Source organism: Cupressus sempervirens, chromosome 7 (assembly GCF_028749045.1).
Source record: "Cupressus sempervirens isolate cs-2001-9-10 chromosome 7, ASM2874904v1, whole genome shotgun sequence".
Lineage (NCBI taxonomy): Eukaryota > Viridiplantae > Streptophyta > Pinopsida > Cupressales > Cupressaceae > Cupressus > Cupressus sempervirens.
Window position 1 is genome coordinate 129787986 of NC_143124.1, and position 7330 is coordinate 129795315.

General features: G+C 37.4%; 1 pseudogene; it reads left to right on the top strand.

Annotated features, from left to right (window-relative positions):
• The first annotated feature begins 533 nt into the window (after window positions 1–533).
• On the top strand, window positions 534–6612 carry LOC149545828 (disease resistance protein Roq1-like; annotated as a pseudogene).
• Window positions 6613–7330: the final 718 nt, after the last annotated feature.

Genomic DNA, 7330 nt, shown 5'->3' on the forward strand with positions numbered 1-7330 from the left:
TCGGTGGCAACAGGTTCAATTATTAATGCAGTTGATTTATTGGACATTAATTCCAAGTACCTTACCAGCTATTTATGTCATCTCCTCAGCTGTCAAATCGTAATCAATCCATAGCATTGAAGAATAAATTTAAAGCCACATCTTGTTGAAGATCTTAGTTTTGGATTTTGTGTCGAATTGCCCTCGTACTCGACAAGCCATTTGAAGATTTCACACACAATGTGGCTAATTAAAATGATAAAATAAATTATTTAATTTGTCTTCTCTGTCTACCAAGGGTGCCTGGTTTTCAATGCAATGGGACACGATGTCAGAGTAAGGTATGATTTATTGCATAAATGCCAAGCATTTAAAGGTCTTTGTGGCTAGTTATTTTATTTTAACTTACTCATCAACATGATCTAAATGTACAACTATTGAAATTTGTGATTAAAATGTCGATTTCCTCGTATCTTGGGTACAAAGGGAAACAATCTTTAGCTCCATTATAGCTTTGGGCAAACCATGGTATTTGAAGATTTGTATGTTCATACATGGGAACATTTAAACAGAAAACGGTATATTCGATACTCTTCAAAAAAAACTTTTCAAATTTTTTTAGAAATTCTATAATTGTTATTTTTTTCAATTGAAAAAATAATAAAATCTTTTGCAAAATTCAACTCAGCCAATAAAAAACATCAGATTAAGGAAAAGTTAAAAATAAATATAATTAAAATAAATTCAATTAAACAGTAATTAAATTAATTGCAATAATTGAGTCAAAATTAGAGGAAGTTTTTCAAAACTCACAACTTAATGGCTTTTATAATTTTATTTTTAGTTCAAAATTCAAAGTAACATGTGAATGCAATATTAAATTTATTTTCTTCACAAATCATATTTATATTTATTATTAATTTTTTGAATTTTTCATCATTACATTATCAAAATCAAATTATCAGTACACTTATTAGTCAATTCACATTATATTTTTAACATTGCTATATTAAATTATTTCATCATTGTTACGTTAATTTTCTCAAAATTACTTGATACAGAACAATTTATCTTAAAAAATCTCCTCCTTGCACTTATATTTAATACTTTATACTATTAAAAAATTGTAATATATTTCACCTATAACATAAGACGGGGACTTAAACTCTCCTGGAGCTCTTGTTATAGATTCTCTCAATTATTGTTCACAAAAATTTGAAAAATGATAGCATATGTACCAATAGTAATCACACAAGTACTAATAGTTTCAACCATTTTTTAGCTTGATTGGTTCATGTGTGCAAAAAGTACTATATTTTTGGTGAGTGCTCATATGGGTATGAACATAATGGGTTATGGTTGAACATTTGAAAATGACACTTTTAGACCACCTCACACTCCACAAGTTCTACAGTGAGCTTCGTAAATGTGGAAAATCTAAAGGGTTAGATTTAAGCTCTTCAATCACCTATTGTGCTTCATTGAAATTTTTTTACAGATTTTAACATATGGATTGAAAGTCTTAGTTGCTCAAAGTTAGCTTGGGCGGCTACTTGGTTGTCTACCCTAGCTCTATAGTCCCTCTCTTTTGGGGAATATAGAATATGAATTTGTGTTTGCTAGAAAATAGAAGATGTTATATGTTTATAATTTGGTGTGTGAACATGTTACATGTTTGAAAAGTTTACATTAAGGTTACATGTTTGTAAAAAGTTGTACGAACTCACGCGGTTTTGGACAGGCCGTTTTCTATGTTTTCGCTCTTCTTCTTCTCCAAATCTTTATTTTCTTCTCGCATAGCGTTCTTTCCCTCTATTTGCGACCGTGGTTCTGTCTCTTCTCTGTATTAAGGTTAATTTGGATCCTTTGAAATGGCTTCCAATTCTGAGTAGCCTCAGCTCGCAGACACTATTGAGCAGCCTGAACTGGAAGATGCTTTTGAGCAGCCTGAGCCTTCTTCAAGGCCCAGGCAAAATGGGAACTTTTTAATGGAGATCCCTAAATTGGTGCAGGAATGGTGTCTGTCCATTCTAAAGATCTTGGTACAGATCTGCCTCATTCCATTCCGCAGGTTTATGCGAGCTATTGAACTCAGCCGGCAAACGCTACATGAGGCTGATCGCCAAAACATATTTGACCAGTTCCCACCATTGTCCGAGTCTGCGTCCACGGAGCTTTGGTAGATTTTCATTAACCATTGCGAAAGCGATACGAAATACACATTCGCCAAAAAAATTAAGGAAACCCTTGATAGCAAGGGATTTTGCACTTTCCTCGATGTAGGTGCAATTCGGCCCGGCGATGTGATACAGAGAGAAATACAAGTAGCAATGAACAGTGCCTCTCTTCACATTGCCATTTTCTCTCCCAACTATGCCCAATCCTCATGGTGTCTGGATGAGCTTGCTTACATGCTCAAAATCAGAGCCCGTGCTACAATCGTTCCCATTTTCTATCATGTTGATCCCTCTTATCTCAGATATATTGATCAAGAAAAAGGAATATATGCTGATGCGTTCTCACAACATGCAAAGAAAGGTAGATACACCAAGGAAAGGCTCGATCAGTGGAAAGCGGCAATACACAAAATTTCATCCCTTTCCGGCTTACAGGTTAACAATAATAAGTATGTATTGTTTCTTTTTCTCCTCGATAGTCAAGTTCTGTATTCCATATATGTTGAGAAAAGTGATGCATGAGGAACTGATAATTTTTTGTATTCTATATATTCTTTAATATTTATCTGCTCATGCAAGAGGAACTAAAAAAATTGTATGAGTTTGCATTGTTTATGATAGAGTGAATATTTGCATAGAAGGAGTTTGTAGCGTTGGAGAACACGCAATATATTCGTTTTAAATGATTGTAATGTAATTTTAATTAGTGCGTGGAAATAATTGTTGTTTTGTGTGTTGTATTATACTCTCTATTCTTTACCTGTTTTCAGATTCTACAATATATAGGTTCTACTTAATTCGTGTTGTGTGTTTTGTTTTGATTTTTATTTTTCGCCCATAATGTTTAGGGTCGAGGCCGAAGTTTTGAAGAACATTGTGAATAGAGCATTGGGATTAATGAAAATAGATCCCATACATGTAGCCGAATATCCACTTGGTTTGGATGAACTAGTACAAGGCTTCGTCGAATCAGTCACAAGTGAAGAAGATAGTGAAAAAATCACGGGGATCGTGGGCATGGGTGGCATTGGGAAATCCACTTTGGCCAAAGAGCTCTTCAACAGAAACTTTCGCTCATTTCAGAAATGCGGTTTTGTTCCCGACGTGCGGGATGCGACACCCAGAAATGCTCTGCCTGTGAAGTAGAAAAAGCTTCTTACAGACCTTGGCGTTGAAAATTTGTCATTAGACGGTGTCGACGAAGGCAAAGTGGTACTCACAAATCGTTTGAGCTATATTCGGGCCCTCATTGTTTTGGATGACCTGGATCACATCGATCAGTTGTATGCTCTTTTGCCAAATAAACTCAACCTCAGATCCCAAAGTATGGTAATTGTGACGTCCCGCAAAATGGGTGTTCTTAAATCAATGGGTATCTCAAACATTTACGAAGTGCCAAGACTTGAGAGCTCAATATCGAAGAATTTATTCTGCAGGCATGCTTTCCAGAAGTCTTCTCCACCCACCAGATTTGACACTCTGGTTGACAAATTCGTCCAGGTTTGCGATGGTCTGGCTTTATCTCTAAAGGTATTAGCAGGACAGCTACATGGTGAGGATTCCATTGCTTACTGGGAATCCCAATTAGATAAAATCTCAAGAATATTGCCTAGCAACATCACAAAAAGGCTACAGGTTAGCTATGATGCTCTGGATAAAGAAGATAGAGAGATGTTCTTGGATGCGGCTTGTTTTCTCATCGGTGAATGCAAAAGCACAACTATAGCACTGTGGGATGGATCGGGTTGGAGTGGCCTGCACGGATTACAAACACTTGTAAATAAGTGTCTTGTGGAGCTGGTTTCCGAGAAACATAACACCTTCAATGAGAAGAAGATACGGATGCACGATCATCTGGGGGACATGGGAAGAGAGATGGCCAGTGAGCGCTCATCACATCGGCTTTGGCGTCCACAGCAGATTCATAATATACTGCATTTCTAGGGAAATGTATTACTGGCTCCCCTTTAATTATTTCTTAGTGATATCATAAAAATAATAGTTTGTTGTTTTCTCTGCCTCTGCTTGCGGCAGAGTTGACTGAAATAGCTTGTATTCTGGTATTTTTCATTTAGAAAGAAATACAAATTAGAGGGATACAACCCACCAGCTACTTTTGTGGCCTTCAAAGAGTACGCTCATTAGCTAATGCGAACCTCAAGAAAACTAAATATACTTCATGCGCAAAGCAATGAGTTCACGGAAGAGTTTGCATATTTATCCGAGCATCTTGTTTGGCTTCGTTGGCATACCCGTTCATTAAGAAATCTTCCATCTTGGCTTCCATTAAGACATTTAAGTGTTTTAGAGCTTGATGATGCTAATGACTTGGAGGAGTTGTGGCAGGTCAATGTGGATGTAAGTAGTTTGAATCCGTGGTTTTTATGTAACAGCTTTTTGATAGTTTATATTTTTCTCAATTGAATTCAGTAGAATAATGAACTGAATTGAGTATAATGATGTTTGCGTGTAGCCTCCTCTGCAATTGAGAAAGCTTATCGTACGTTTCTCTTTCAAATTGCAACGGCTTCAAACCTCAATAGGACGTCTTCAAAATCTTAAAATGCTTTCCCTTTGTTTTAGTGGTAGCAGTTTGCCAGAAGAGTTTTGTGGCCTGCATTCGCTCAAGTATTTATATTTATATTGTCCAAAGTTATCTTCACTGCCAGCTGGTTTTGGCAATTTAAAAGATTTGAAGTATTTAATGCTATCTTGCCCATAGTTGAGCACTTTGCCAGATTCTTTCCAACAGTTGATAAAGATGAAACATCTGCGATTATCCAGATGTGAAATGCCCTCCTCACTGCCTAATGGCTTTGGGAATTTAGTAAGATTGAAGTATTTAAATCTAATGTTTTGCGAGCAGTTGAGCACTTTGCCAGATTCTTTCAAGTAGTTGATACACTTGGAAGATCTAGAGATTCCATTCTCCTCAACTACTAATGGTTTGTCCTCGCTAACTATTGTTTTTGGTAATTTAAATAGATTGAAGCGCATAAGTCTAATTTGTTGTAGCCAGTTGAGCACGTCGCTGGACTCTTTCGGGCAGCTGATACACCTGGGATATCTAGATTTATCAGGTCGTGAAATGTTATCCTCACTACCTGAGGGTTTTGACAATTTAAACAGATTGAAGCACATAAATATGGGACTGTGCAAGCAGTTGAGAACTTTGCCAGATTCATTCAAGAGGCTGATACACCTGGAGCATCTAAATTTACAAGGTTGTGCCAAGCTTAAACTAAACTTAGATGTATTTGAAGGCATCGAAAAGCTCAAGTACTTGGGATTCAGCGGTTGTGAAGAATTAGAAGATTTTCCTAATAAAATTAAGAATCAGGCATCGTTGCCAAAATTAGATCTAACGGGTTGCTTTAAGTTGAGGAGCTCACCAAGTAACATTGGTCAACTGGTCAACTTATGGTCGCTCAAAATTGAGAGCCAGGTGATGAAAGGCTTGCAGACTTCTCTTGTTCGCTTTCCCTCGTTGAAAAAGATTGAAATTCTAAGTTTCGAAGGTACAATGGAATTTGGTGCTGAGGAAGAAGACTGCAAACCAGTCTCCATGCTATCAATATCCAGTGACTGTTGGCCCAACCTCCAAAATTTTGAGGTCGAGGACAATAGCATCGTTCAAAAAGACAAGTTTCCTAAAAATCACCATTTAATCGAGATAGAGAGACTGCCATTGACCCTGCAAACGCTGTCAATATACCATTGCGAAGTGCTAAAGAACATCAGCTATCTTAGTGGTCTCGTACGCCTTGAGAAGCTGCTAATACAATATTGTTCGTAGTTTGAAGAGCTGTCAAACTTTGCCGATTTGGCTTCGTTGGAATACTTTAGACTGATAAAATGCCCCAAAGTTAAGAAAATAGAAGGCCTGCAACACTGAAATTCATTGAAGCATCTATGTCTTCGACAGACCTGCTGGAAGGAGTCCGTTATACAAAGTTTTGAGAAAGTGGAAGGATTGGAAGTAGTGGTGTTCGTATGTGACATCATATCAGCTCTCAAGTCTTGTATTCAATCTATAAATATCAAGGTAATAAAAACTTTCACAAATTCAGAGTTTTCTGAATTTATATTAATGCTCATGTTAATTACTTGCAAAAATTACTATTTGCAGGGAAGGCCGGGAGAAATATTTATACAAGGTAGCGTTAGCTGTGTCATGGAGCCCATTCTAAACTCTTCGGAGTTTCCTGATCTTACATTCAGGAAGGCCAAGCTGTTGGGATATGTACGCGAGACTAATTATTTCTACTATAGGGAGGGAAAGGAGCTGAACGGGGAGGAGAGGAAAGTGGTACAAATATACTTGCACCTCGAAAACGGTGGAGATATAGTGGTCGTCACACCCGAAGGAATTAGGATAGAGAAGGAGGTGCTAGTTGAGGGAAGCAGAAAAAGAGTCGTGAAGGCTTTTAAGAAATTATTAGCACTTCTGGAATAGTTTACTCTGTCTAATGTGTTGATCGGTCTGGCTTACGGCTAATAATGATTGTAATGTAATTTTAATTAGTGCGTGGAAATAATTGTTGTTTTGTGTGCTGTATTATACTCTCTATTCTTTACCTGTTTTCAGATTCTACAATATATAGGTTCTTCTTAATTCGTGTTGTGTGTTTTGTTTTGATTTTTATTTTTCGCCCATAATGTTTAGGGTCGAGGCCGAAGTTTTGAAGAACATTGTGAATAGAGCATTGGGATTAATGAAAATAGATCCCATACATGTAGCCGAATATCCACTTGGTTTGGATGAACTAGTACAAGGCTTCGTCGAATTAGTCACAAGTGAAGAAGACAGTGAAAAAATCACGGGGATCGTGGGCATGGGTGGCATTGGGAAATCCACTTTGGCCAAAGAGCTCTTCAACAGAAACTTTCGCTCATTTTAGAAATGCGATTTTGTTCCCGATGTGCGGGATGCGACATCCAGAAATGCTCTGCCTGTGAAGTAGAAAAAGCTTCTTACAGACCTTGGCGTTGAAAATTTGTCATTAGACGGTGTCGATGAAGGCAAAGTGGTACTCACAAATCCTTTGAGCTCTATTCGGGCCCTCATTGTTTTGGATGACCTGGATCACATCGATCAGTTGTATGCTCTTTTGCCAAATAAACTCAACCTCAGATCCCAAAGTATGGTAATTGTGACGTCCCGCAAAAGGGGT